We start from the raw sequence: 14493 nt of genomic DNA, 5'->3' as shown, positions 1-14493 counted from the left end.
CTCCCACACCGCTGTTGCCCTGCCTGAGAACTCAGCCCTTTGCCCCAGCGATGGAGGGCACAAGCCACCCCCTGCCTTAGGCAGTGGGGGATCACCCTCTCCCAGTTCCTGCACCCCCACGGCTCCATGCATTGTCTGTCCCCATTTGCACTTGTTTTACAAAACTGCAGCCCAGGCACTGACTGGATGACTCTGCCTGGGAGAGGGAACAGCACAGTGAACTCATCCCTCTTGTAATCAAATCAACACCCACTGCAGCACAACAGGATTGAATCTGGCTGCAGCAAGATCTTCTGGCTTAAGTCTGAGAACATTAGTGCTCAAAAGAACCAGAGGGAAGCAGAGAAACCTGAGCTCACCTTTCACATCAAGGACTATTTTCCCCTTCATACAATCGTGCTTTGAGCCTTCCCTCACCAGTCCTGCCATAAGCCCCTTTCCCATTCGCATGCACCTTCGTTAACTGACCCAGACACCAGCTCTCAGCAGGCTGCTCATTGCGGCCCAAATGAATGCTGTATTTTGGTTGCAACCCAGCACAAGTCCACCACTTGCGGGAAGGAGGAAAGATGGCCCTTTGGAAACTTATTACACCTCAAGCACCAAAAAACAGGCCAATAATGAATATAATTACTGTTCCCCTTAGTAAAAGGCTCAGGGCCATGCCTGTCCGTGGAGTACAGGTGCTGCTTTCAGAACACTGCCAATCTCACATCTAGCTGGGCAGAACTAGCTCATTAAGCAACACTTGTCATTTGGAGATGGAGCCAGCAAACCACGTGCAAGGCAGCGTGGTGCTGGATGCACGAGGAGAGACGACAAGCTGCAAGGAAAGCGCTGATACCTGGCTGTGAGGAGCAGCGTCGACACCGCCTTGCCAACACCGCACACGTCCACCACCAGTGCCAGCTCGTAGCTCTTCACAGTGTTGGAACACAGGGTGACCTGGTGGGAGAGAAGAGCATCAAACACTTCATCACTCCCAAAAGCCATCGTCCATGTGTGCTGTCCTCCGGTTCTTGTTCCACGAGCAGGAGAGGGAGGATTTTGCCCTAACTCTTCTGCTGGCCCATGTACAGAGCACAGTTACTGGGAGCAACAAAAGTCTTCTGACAAATCTGCTTTGTTAAATACACCTTGCCCTTACCAGGGCATATGTAAGCACGATTACATTAATGCTCTACTCACCACTGTATTAAAATTAAGGGACGAATTTTTAATCTCAACTACAACAGCATAAATCCAGAGTCAATCTGTTAACTTCAACAGATTCAGCTTTACATTGGGAAGCTGAGGGCAAAATGCAGCCCAGCAGGTGCTGTGCAGTTCATGGCTGCCAGACCTTTTTCAGTCCCCACTGGAGATCACCGTAGTGAATACAACTCATTCTGCTCTTCAGGAGAGGATATATAAGACCAGGAAGAAAAGCAAACTGCTTTATATAATGACATCTCTCTTTTTAACAGCCACCACCTGTCCTCATCGTTCCTCTGCCCACTTTAAATCAGTGGGGCTCTTAGTGTGGGGATGCTAGGATCCGAGCCAAGACTAAGACCTTAGACAACACCTTTTTTTCTCTGTTTCATCCTAAAATGAGGTAGGTGGGAGATGATTACCCAGAGACAGCTACAGATGTTCCCACCAAGCTCCTGTAACCCTCCTCACCTGATAGTCAAGGTCACAGGCTCAGGGGATCCATTCACACTGAACCTGAATTCTTCTGTGAACTCCCCCAGAATGGCGGAACTGAAGGAGATCCGGATGACTTGCAGCCCGTCCGGCAAAATGATGCCCTCCTGGGGGAGGAAGGTGAAGCAGGAGCCCAGAGCTGTAGCTGGAGGGACCAAGTTGAAGACAGTGTCAATGGCTCCTTTGTTAAACAGGACCACCTGCAGCAGCAAGAAAGCAAAATGGAAATACATAAGGAATCTTCCTTTCTTACAGAAGGCTGATTTGTCTTCTGATTAAGCAATTAATGTCTGTAAAAAGCAGAAGATGCTGTGTGCTGCTGCTTGGCAGAAGCCAAAGAAAATGCAACAGGACAAGTTCTGCCTTTGGGTTTTTCGTACAAAGCAGTGACAGCTTCATAGAAACAGTCACTCGGGGTTTATTCCACTGACGCAGAGCAGCCCACTTCGACTTGCAGTGCAGAGGAGCTGCTCAGCATCACCAAGTCGATTCAGACCTGTCCCTAAGAACAAGGAAGGGCAGTTGCAGCATTACTAGTGATTCATCACACAACTGATTCTGCTCCCGATGAGTCCGATCCTGCCAAGGGCAGAACATGTTGCAGCCAACAAGTTTACTGCATGTAGAAGACACCTCAGGGCAGCACTACAACCAACTTCAGAAGCACTCCCCAACTCTGCTACGGTATGTAATTTAGTTTTCTTATTTTTCCTTTAATGGGATACTTTCTTAGTCTTTGCTCAAACAGACGTGTCAGGAAAGGATGAGCGTGCGGTGCACAGCAGCTCTATCTATTCCAAAGAATTTCTGTTTCTTAAATATTCACAGCCACCATCTAAGACTTTACCGTTATCAGAATAAACTGCAAATTTAGAACTAAGCCGTATTTTGTTGAACACTTGAGAGATCTACTGCCTCGATCAAGTGACACAATCCCGTAGCACTTGTTGAGAGTCAGCTCTTCTCATGTTGGGTGAGAAATGCCCACAGCTGCTGCGAGTACCAGCACGCTGTCAGTCACCAACAAACCCACCCGAAGCAAAGCGGTAAAGGTTCTGATTGCTGCAGGGTGAAATCCTGCCATTTCCATGGACTTAACTATCTGCTTTGGATTTCTTTTCCCTAACTTTTGTCCTTGTAAAACCTGGTAGAAAAATTGAGACAGAAGCAGAGAGATGTCCCTTATTTTTTTAATTTTGCAGCTGCTGTTAAAAATATTCACGTATTCAAGCTCTGCAAGGGTAACCTGAAAACTACTCTCTCCTCTCTTGTCTTTTACACCTCAGTTACAAATTGCACTTAGGGATCCAACGCTGAGCTGAGGTTTACCTCCAGTCTAGCTGCTTAGCACAGCACTAACAGTATCATCTACTTAGTCACATTTTCTCAAGTCATGAAAATAATAAAACGATAATCAATAAATTATCACCATTACAAATGCATAGAGAGCACAATATTTTGGTAAGAAAACACCTTAATGTGTCCTTCCCTGCCACAGTCAAGCTTTTAAAAGTATTGCCTCAGATCTACCTCTTTCAGTTGCCCTATCTTATTTTTTTTGCAGAAGACTTGACACCATTGGCAGGGGGAGGCAAATATGTAGAAAATTCCTTTGCTTCATTTCCAGAAATGCTTTGCTCTTCATAGAGATGCAGCAAATCTGAAGAGTGGCGAGAGACTGGTCAGCAAGGGAAAGCACTCCCAGTTCTGTTGCAAGACACAGCTCTGAGCCAGGAGGCTGGACAGCTTTCCTCCAACTCTCAGGAACCAGCAGCACGCACTTAACCGAAAACTGGCTGCACTGGACTGGAGTTCAAACACAGTAAATTTGTTCCAGCTGCTTTTTAACAGCCCGGGTACAAAGGTGCATTGCATCCAGGGCTGAAACAAAAGCCTCTGAATATTTATCTTTTTGTCCCAGTGTTGCTTTCATGTGTCAAGGGGGTATTTTTTCACATGAAGCCTCCCAGCTGATCTCCAGGGAAGGTTGCCAAAAAGCAGGGATTAAGGCTTCGCAAACAACATATGCACCTTTCAGATCCCATCAGAAGTATCCAGATTCTGGGAAAGCCCCTGGATTTGACTAGTATGTCAAATACTCCCTGCTCACAATGACCTGAGTTGCCAGAAATCCCACAGGTCCACCAGGCTCACTGCTGCCCTGGGAGACATCAGGATCCCCCCCAGCCCCTCAGAATCACCTCATAGCTGTGCTCTAATCCAACAAAAACCTTCCCGATGTCCAGCTGCTCAAAGCTGAAGTGGAGCTGAGGCCCTGTGCCTTCCCCTTTGATGCGCAGGGGCAGCCTGGTCTTGCGGCCTAGGGAGAGATTTCCACTTCAGTACAGTAATTCCCTCTGTTATCCTGGACTGTCCAGGCTGCCTCAGTGCTACTCCCTGACTCGGGGCTGGATGGGACCAGCTCTAGGTGCTCCAGGAGGAGATACAGGACTCTTCCCTTCCCTCAAGAGATATGCCTTGGGGCTGGCTTCTAATTTCTAACCAACCCCTCGGGCTGGTTTCTCATTGAGCCATCAGTTTGCACCCTGAAAAAGCGATGCTGAGTTTAAAACACAATCTCTGAATTTCTTCCCATGTGCTTAGATGAGCTCTGAAATCCATTCAGTGAAGGCACAAAGCTCACAAAACAGAAGATAAAAATACGCCACCTATACTGATGCAATCAGAGACAAGAGCACAGGAGCCGAGAAGTACGAGCCCAGGCAAGGCGAAGCTCCCTGCTAACGGCAGTATGCACGTCTGAGACTGCCTCCAGCAGGCAGAGCGTCTCAGCCACTGCCCGTGCCTGACACACAGCTCCGTGCCCGGGGCTCCAGGGCTCACCTCCTGCAGTGGCACCTAAATAAGACAGGGCTTTGTGATCTCCAGAGAGAAGCACTCACCTATGCCCACCGTGATACCGAGAGCTCAGCTTTGTAAAGACACCTTACCTGAAGCACGCTGAACAGTTATGGAAAACCTCACTGCTGAGGTCAGAGAAGCCATAAACATACTGCTAATACACACACCCCTTGCTGCAAAGGAACTGAGACTGCAAGGCTTATAGCTAAACTCTAAGATGCTCATTTTCTTCCGTAAGCCTGCTAAGATGACAGTGTGGGATCTTTGTCTGAAGGATGCTCTGAACCACTGGAGCAGCCTCAAGTGCCTGAATCCTGGCCACTGTAGCTCTTTGGCCTCTACAGGCACCTGGCAGCAGAGCAAATGCTGGCAAACCCACGGCATGAAAACCTATCCCTTCACTGCCTTGGTTGTTCTGGGATCGGTGATCCAGGCTTGTAGCGACACATCCTGAGGGCTGGCCTTGGACAGCAGACCACCTGGAAACCGCAGGGACAGTGGGCACGTACCAGCACCCTGCTGACCACTGACCCTTCCTACCAACTACACGAGAACCGAGTGGGCTGCAAGACTACTTGCGCCTCCACTGTGGGCAACAGAAGCAGGAGAAAGGAGCCGTACCTGAGATGTCGCAATAGACCGTTTGTTGATAGACTCTGGCTTCTCGGGGTCTAAAGATCACATTAATTTCAGCTGAGGAATTTGGCCAGATATCTCCCTCCTGAAACAGAAGGAGACAGCAAACCATTTGTCTTCAAATGTCACATTTCTTGTTTTCAACCACAGCCCTGTAGCCTTTATTTAGAGCATCAATGAAGAGCAGGGAACAAGCAACACTTATCAACAAAATTTATGGGAGTTTGGAAGCAGCTGCAAAAAAACTTTCTAAGTCTCTTACCTTTACTGGCATCTGGTAGAGGCGTTTTGTTAAATTAGGGCTATAACGAAGCAACCAAACTGGCTCACACTCCAGTAGCACCTCAGGAGCCAGCGGTCTGCCTGGGCTACGTGTTCTCTATAGGATGGCAGTTGAGTCAGAGCATGGAGAACCACCATGGATGGTAACCAGGACAGATGTAAAACTACGCAGTGCTGTGAACATGGTATTGCAACACTTCTGGCTGAAACACTTCTGGCCTCAGACAGGCTGCAGCTGGCCGGTGCCATAAAATACAGATGGTGGATGTATGATGGTACAGCACAACCACTCCAGCTGTCGTATCCTGGTTTTGCTACAGCATAAGCAAGGTGATACGGGAGGGGATGGCACACCGTGACTCACAGCTGTCTCTCTGCAAGAGCCCAACCGTAAATACATGCAGATCCTATTTCTCCCTCAGCCCCTAAATGATGAGAATCTGCTAGATCTCCACCAGTCTGAGTAAGAAAAAGCTGATCTTGAAAAGCCGGGCACCACCAACTGCTGGCCAAATCACCTGCTTTGCTTTGCAGAGGGGGAAGGCAGTGGAAGGAAATCACTGCTCAAAGCAGTCAAAGAAACAAAAGACAGAGCTGGCAACAGAAGTACTAAAATGACACTCAAAGTGCATCCTGTCAGCTCAGGGCACTTAGGAGAAAGGCAGTGCCAAAGCCAACATCTGCCTCTTTCCATAAATAACTGAACCCACAGGGAGCTGTGGGATGGACCACGGCTCCCACTGGAGATGGTGTCTTCTGCCAAAAAACAAAGTGCTCTGCAGTAGCCTCTCATCTGGATGGGGAACAGCTTGGTTCCCCAGCTGAGGTGCAGATTTGCAGCAACAATCAACACTGTTACCTCCTGGCCCAACCTCTGGATCAACAACAGTAGCACCTTCGCAACCTGGACATCTTGAAGACCACCTCCATCAGCTCAGAGTTCACACGTGACACTGAAGAGTCACTACCAGGCAAGGACAGGACAGCGATGACTTGTCAAGGTCAGTGTAACAGTAACAAGTCCTCGTCCTCCCTCTCCTCTGGTTGCCATTTCCAAGGAGTCAGCTCCCATGGGTCTGCAATGTGACTTACAGCCGAGCTGTGGCGGGGAGGATGCAGCAAACAGCAAGGACTTTGTCCTTTGGCAGCCACCTGGGCCTCTATCACAGCTGCCTCTGCTGACATAACACGTGTAGATGCAAAAATAAACCAAATTTGAGATGTGCTCAGAAAGTCAGAGCTGTGTATCAGCTTGTTTCCCATAGGCTTGGACAACTGCTCAAAATGTTCTCGGTCACACGGTAATTCCAAAATCATGCCTCCTCTTTTTTGTTATTATTTTCATCAGCAAGTTAACCCTATACAGACTGAAGTGACCTGCTACAGCTTCTACAGATTGCAGCACCTGAAAATACTGGCAGCTAATGGTCCACTGACACAACAAAGCTTCTGCACAAACCCTGCAAAGCCATCCCACCCAGAAAGCGTTTCCAAGATTACTCTCCCTCCACCAGCTTCTTAACCTCTGGAAGCAATTATTTCCTCCTGTCACCTGTTACAAGGATTTCATTATTTCTGTGGGGAGCTCCCACACATCACGGGTGAGAGGTGGGAAGAAGAGAGCAGCCACTTTTGGCCAGAAGGTCTGAGGCAGCAAGGTCCCATCTCTGGGGGGCCTCTCCAGCAGATTTACATGGCAGTGCAAGAAGGGTGTCTGCCCAAGCTAAAAGTTACAGGGCTGTCACTGGAGAGAAGGTTGTGGAAGCCAGCAGCAGTGGTTTTTTAGATTCTACATTTGATAAAGAGGAGAAAATACTTACTACCATTTGATGTAAAGACACCCATATGCCAGGGGGAAAGACAGGCATGAGCAAAACTGAATGTGAACCTGATTGTTCCATAAATAATGGAATTAACGGAAATCAAAAGGTTGATAATGCTGGACAATACAGAAGGGGAGAGACTCATGCAGTAGCCCACTTATATTCAGTCCTAGAGAAAACTGCGTAACATTAACACAGCCATTCAGGAAAGGTTTACACTCGAGAGTTGAGGCCACGCTACCCTTTATGTCCGTATGTCACTACATGGAGTACCAGGACTCGGCGCTGTGGGCAGCCGGACTTCTGGACCTCACCTTAACGCACTTCAGGAGCTCAAGAGCAGGCTAAGCTAGTTGTGGAGACACAGTCCGACTGAAAAGCAGCAGGAGCCCTGGGACACACTCCAAAACCAGCTCTGACACACCGCAGCGTGCTCTTAATGCTCAGCTGATCAGCTCCCACTCTCTACAATATTCCCACCACTCTGACACAACCTCTTGGTCACATCATGCTGCTGTCAGCTATAGTGGTGTGAAACTGCAGCTGTGCCAACATTGGTGGCTCTCAGCCTTATATGTGATATAGGAGTAACTGAGAAGAGAAGATGATCCCCTTCCTTGAAAAAAAAAAAAATAGTTTCACCTATTTTAAAAGGAAGAAGTTGAGATTATCCTAGGATTTACTCCAAGATGAAAAGGGATTTTGCATTGCTCGGACAGTGGCCATTCTTCATCTCAGACCATGCAAATACTCAGAACCAGGGCTCTGGCTGATTGAAGGATATGGCGTTTTGCTTGCATAAACAGAAAAAGCAAAAAAATTTCTGTACCTATGTGCAATGAAACTCAAAAAGTCTGTTTAAACCTGCCAGCCTTGTGTCCAGGCTCACAGATGACACTGGAAGGGAGATTCAGCCATGGTATCCATCCAGGTTATATGAAGAGATTGATATGTCTGTGATCAAACTTGGGTTGAATTTGGCCTCCTTCAGAGGACCATTTCATTTCTCAGGTCAATATGTGAACTGAGAGTGCTCTGATATCCTTTGTTAATCCCCATATGCTACGTGTAAGCTGTGTCCTTACTCATAATTATCGATAGCTCTCAGCAGTGTAAGGACACTTATGAAGTGCCCTTAATTTATAGCCCTTGCAGCAGAGCTCAGCTTTAGGCAGCCTCTCGCTCTGTCAGGAGCCCACAGAAATGCTTTTTGCAACAAGCTCTCACAGCCTCACTAGAAACCTGGTGTTTTCTCTCGGCACATCAAGCCAGCTGATGCAGGGACCTGCCAAGTGACCTCAGCCAGGGAGGAGAAGGAAGGGAGCTATCGCTTACCAGAGGCTCAAGGGTGAACACATCGTCAGAGAAAAGCATGGAGTCTCCTTGCGCCTTTGCCCGCTGGTCCTGGAAGGGGCAGGAGAGAAAGGAATGGCGTTCTTGGAGAGCGGGCTCCACCTTGCACTCCCTCAGACAATGATCCATCTCGTCCTCTTTCTGCCTCTGCAGCCTGCAGCCATGGGGAGAGACAAACCAAGCAGATAATTTAATGAGCAACATATTTGCAGAGACTCGTGTGAGCGCAGGGGCAGCAAAGCGCTCGGGGAGGAACAGCAGCAGCTCAGCAAGGGGCTGACCCCAAGCCGTGGGGTCCCACACGGATCAGATTATCACTTGCTGTTCGCGGGCATGGCATGTAGTTTTACTCCATGCTTACAAGCTCAGCGGAGGTTTCTGAAAGCCAGCAGCCCTCGAGAGCCTCCCGGCTCAAAGTCTCTGCCACAACGGATGGAGAATCCACCAACAACCCCAACTGGCTTTTCCTACCACAGAGCTGCTTGGGGGAGGCAGATCAAGATGAAGGAGCACCCACTGCAGGGCTTCACTGGCAAGGGGAGACGCAGCTGGGTTGCAGGCTACTGGCATCACTCTTTTCTTCCCCTTTGGACCTGCAGGGATAAGCAAGCTAAATGTGCTCTCTGTGCCCTATACCGCCTTCCACCAGAGAATCCCAGAGCACTGTAAAAGCAAACCAATGAATTCAGGCATTGCATCACTTTGGTGAAACCAATGGCTTTACATGCATGGAAATAGAGGCCCTGAGAGGGGAAGGGCGTTGCCTAGCATCACCCACTAAAGAAGTCTGGACCAGCATCTCTGAATCCAAACCCTTACATGTAGCCTTGAACCACCTTATCTTTTTCCTCTTTTTGGCCACCTCTGTAGGGCTTTGACGCAGTTAATCTCTCCCTTACTTGGTAGCTGTAGCAGAAATTATTCTAGTGTTTAAAGATCACAACCAAGAGATAAGGGAGCACAGCTACAGAGCAGTTGCTTCCTAGCTGGCATATCACTGTCCCCTCTGCACGCTCCAGTCCCTGGCCATGAAGAACCAGCAGGTGACAACTCTGGGGGGATGAGTGGAAGGCTCCACGTATAGCAGATCGAGGCAACGTAGTATAAACAGGATAGCAATCATCACTCAGCTAAATTCAAATACAGTTCAAAAGGAAATACGGTCATGGACGTTACTAGCTGTACACAGACAGAGCCTCAGGCAAAGGCTGGCACCAGCGCCAAAACCACTTGCTTTGGCTCGCTCCCCCTGGAGTGCAGTGGGAAATGTTTCTCCATGGCTGACCTACAGCGCTGCATGTGAGGAGGGCTTACAGCCACCGAGGAGCAACCCTCAACTCAACCTCCATCAACGACAATAATTCCACCATTACATCCCAGAAAGTCCTGCAGGAGGGAGACAGAGCAAACCCCTGGATAGACCTTCTAATGATCCAGGTCTTTTGGGGTCACAGCCCAGAGCAGGGTCCTGCACTGCCTCCTCTCATGGAAAAAGCCCTCTCTGCTCTGAGATCTCAAAAGCTTCTCTGACAGCAGGACAGTGGCCTTGGAGCTATGACCATCCCTGAGATTGCAAGTAGGAGGAAAAAACCATCCTGATCAGACTCTAGGACATAATCTGGCACGAGATCAAATGTAATTGGAAAAGAATCAGGTTGAAGTGAACTGTGAGGAAACCTGGTTGCCTCTGAGGGGAAAGAGGATCACTCAGGGTCCAATCTGAGACAGGCAGGCGAGAAGAGAGCGGTAAAGGAACGGTCCAGGCAAGTGCCCAGAGAAGGTAATGAGATTTTCTTTTAACGCACTGAGCTTGCATGGAAGTCACACACTGTGTAATTAAAAATAGAGAACAGAGGAAAACTAGTTTTGGCCTTCAAGGCATTTTTGACCTAATTATGTTGATCTTTATTGGCTCAGAAGCCCTTAAAAAGTGCTCCAGTTTAAGGCAGTTTCCTAATCAGCTATGAGCTAACTCCTATACACCTACATTCATGCAAGTCTGAAAAGTCCCACAAGGATTCCCTTAATCACCCAAACTTTTAAGTGTCATTTCCAGTTCATCCCCCCACGCTATAAGTGTTTCTCTGCTGCCTGAAAGGGGAATTTCAAAGCTTCACCACAGACACCCTTTGAAGAACCTGCCCCATCTCTCAGCACCATGAAGACACAGGCTGCTGCACCCCAAATGCGCTCTGTCCTGTGCTGCCCTACCTTCCCTGCAGAACCCTTCACCTCCGAATTCTCCCCAGTCTCTGAGGAAGGGTAGAAATACCTCGTTGTGCTGGAAACCGGGACAGTGCAAGGCAATTCAACATCCTACAGCAGGATGGCCTCAACTTGCTGGGGCAACGAAGCACTTTACCTGCACATTACTGGAGAAGGAGCCTGCCACCTTATCAAAGCTGGAGTGGAAGAAGCTGCAGTGAATATCATAACAGTTATGCTACCTGTAGCTATGTTAAGTGCTGCTACTCAGTGCAGTCCCAGGTAACGAGTGCTGACACTTTCCTCAGCCTCATGGACCCTCCATAGCCAGGGGCCTCTGGACCTCAGTGGTTTGGTGCTCCCACAAAGCAAATTTGCTCTCTGAGGAAATCCAGTCATTGCAATCAACCTTTCCTCCCCAAAACACCATCCTCAGCTGGAGTATGGATGGAGCTGGAATGGGAGGCACTGAGCTCCATTACCCTAAAGCCCAGGGACACGTAACCTGATGCCGTAGATGGTTTACTTGTCCTAAACCATTCAATGCACCAACACCCCTTGAGGCCATACGTTAGTTTTACCCTTGGGCAGTGTATCTTACTGAAATGAATCTTTCAAACAAACCTCAGCTTCTGATAATCTTCCTCTGCCTGAGTAACAAAAGCCTTCCACTGGAAGTGGACTATGATTTCACTCCGATTGTGGATGACCACAGATCTGTGGTTTGACAGCGTGAGGTAAGTCTTCTCAACTGTCAGGGAGCTCCTGGCCAGCCCGATGTTGACATCTACAGCTGCTCCATAAAGGCTTGTGTGAATATCTTCACCCGGAAAAAAGCATAGGGGAGTCTTTGCTCATCTCACTCGCTGGTCGAAGTACGAGGAACAAAGCAAGCCACCAGTAACAGAAGAAATTGTTACAGCTTTTACCTGTATTAGCAGTTCCACAGATCAGCACATTTATCACATCCTGACAGATGCCCGTCTACAGAATGAGGATGTCCTGGGCATCACCGTCAGCACCTTATTTCTGGGTGTGTTTGTAGAGATTTATCCCCAAGGTCACAGTATTTACAGTGAGATTTTTCAGATGTGCTCAGGAGGCCTTTGGGTTGCCATCCCACTCAAGTCACAGGGAATTCTGCATCCAAGTCATTCGGGTGACTCTGAGGAGTCCCACCTCAGTCAGGGCTTGCCCAGTGTTGTGTCTCTCCTGATCCCTTGTTGCTGACAAGCAAAGATGCCTGGGGGCACGCGGGCAGGAAATGGAGGTTCGGAGGAACAACTGACAGCCCAAGGCAGGATGGGACACAGAAGAGAGCTTCACTGTGTTGCAGAAGCAGTGTCCTCACTTGCTGTGGGTTTTGAAGACATGTCAAAACGAGACTGGTGGGGCACGGCCCACCCCAACCTGCCCATTACAGTCCTGCAAGCCCATTTCCTCAGCTGGGACCCTGTTGCTTATGCCTGAGTCTGCAAGTCTACGCTGCGTCTTCCCAAGCCATTCAATGACCAGAGCGAGGGCATCTTTGCTTTCCACCTCAGACCCAGCTGAAGAGGAGAGTGTCCTGGGCTGTGCACATCAACTGACTAACGACTGGAGCCTTGCTGGAGTACCTGCCAGCACGTCACCCTCCCGAACAGACTCCCACCAAAGGCTCCCTCATTTCCAGAGCTTTCAAACCTTCCTTCTTCCCAGCCAAGTAACTCCTGGGAGTCAAATGAGCTCAAACTTCAGTACCAAGCCCACTCTTCCTCTTGTAGGCAAGTGTTCCCCAAACTTGCAAACAGCAAACATCAGACATGCTCTCTAGAAACGGCATTTCGGTGGAGTGGTGCTTAAAGCCTCAGAGCCAGCCCCAATGGACAAGTGCCATAGCCTGGAGAGCATCCCTCTGCAAAGGCAGAGCCTCCTCCTCACTGCACAGGTCACAGCAAGGCAGCCAGAGAACGGACCTGCCTTTAAACAGCTACCGTGCAACAACACAGGGAGAGAGCTGGATGTGCGCTGGGTGGACTCCTGAAATCCTAAGCCAGACACAACACGGCAGAATCACATTGATTCCAGGGGAAAAAAAAAAAAAAAAAAAAGGAGCCCCCTCTTTTGGGGGGGCACTGGGGAATGAAGCAAGACTCACCCTTAAAACAGTAGATCTCTAGAGTCATTCACTCATCTCCACACACAGAGAATTCAGTCTTCATGCCTGTATAGCCTCAATTTCTCTGCTCTTAAGGGAGTCTGGAGTGGTAGGGATTTGTGGCCAGAGATGAGCTACGTTGCGAGGACAGCAGCAATGTTTACAATGACTGGGCAATCTGCTTTCTATAATGGACAACTTGGCATACAAAAATAACTGATGTTCAGAAGGGTTACAGAGGTGGGTATGCTTTATAAGCATTGCCTCTCCCTCCACTGAATCCTTGGCATATATTGGCAAACAAAGGAGCCAGGAGCCAAGAAATGGGAGACATGCACAGTGCTTCGAGCTCAGGTTTATGGAAACACGAGCCAGCACTCTACAACGATCAAGATGACAAACTACTGCAAAATAAACACCACGAAAACTATCATCGTCTCACTGTCTAAACTCATGGCCACATGCGTCTTGAAATACTGGGTATAGTTCTGATCTCAAAAAACAAGCTGAATCATTTGAAGCTAAATAGAGAAGGGCAGAAGGAACAATTAAAAGTATGAAGCAGCTTTTATAAGAAGATTGAATAGGACTCCTCATCCTAGAAATCATATGGGAGATAGATGGGAGAGACTTGTAAAAGCATGAATGGCCTGGGAAACATGAATAAGGAAAAACTGGTCACTATTTGTCATAAAACAGGAACCTGAGGGCCTGAAATAATGTTATTAGTCAGAAATTACACAAAAGTGGTAGCACTTTTCCAGGGAGTATTCCTTCCTTTGGAACACACTGCCACAGGAGGCTGTAGAGGCTAACAGCTGTAAATCCAGAGAGCAACTGGACAAATTCTTTGAAGATAAAGCCATCAGAAGCTATTAAGCAGTGATGAGAATAAAGCCTCCAGCACAGAAAAATGCTAACTCTAGAGCCCACGAGGGAGAAAGCATATGCACTGCCTGTTTCTACACAATTTGCTAAACATCCCCTATTGCTGCTCTCCCGGGGAGGAGCTGGGGACGCAGCCACCCTTGCGGTCCTGGCTGCAGGCACCGAGGACTCTTCTGAAGGCTGGACGGTTTGTTGGAGCACCTTCTACCACAGAGAGCATTCGGCATCGTTCTGAATACATAAACCCACAAATCTCTGGGTCCAGGAGAGCGTGCACAGCTGCCAGCGAGTCAGGAGGAGCCACGGATCTGTCTGCCAGGCCAATGAGCTGACACAGAGAGCGGACCTGCCAGGGTCAGCCACGGGCGGCTGCAGGCTTCATGTCTTGGGTCTCAAATTAGATGTGACATTTCATTTAAGACTCTTGGCTCTTTAATATATAAGTTTTTAAAAAAACCCTCTGTACTGTAACAGCGACATAGCACTAGGTATTTCACTTGACAGGGTAATGTCCATGGCGTGTGGTTTGGGATGCTTGGCTGCCATGAAAGCGCATTTACTGAATCTAGATGTATCTGCCCTATCGTTATTTACACAACATGATCTTATTACAGGCTG

The 14493-nt window shown here is 48.5% G+C and overlaps 1 pseudogene; it reads right to left on the bottom strand.

Annotated features, from left to right (window-relative positions):
• The window catches only part of LOC141938248 (hydrocephalus-inducing protein homolog), a 171982-nt pseudogene that overhangs the window by 47448 nt on the left and 110041 nt on the right, over positions 1–14493 (bottom strand).

Source organism: Strix uralensis, chromosome Z, assembly GCF_047716275.1.
Source record: "Strix uralensis isolate ZFMK-TIS-50842 chromosome Z, bStrUra1, whole genome shotgun sequence".
NCBI classification, from domain to species: Eukaryota; Metazoa; Chordata; class Aves; order Strigiformes; family Strigidae; genus Strix; species Strix uralensis.
The sequence above is the reverse complement of the archived record's forward strand: the minus strand, read 5'-3'. Positions and strand labels throughout refer to the sequence as shown.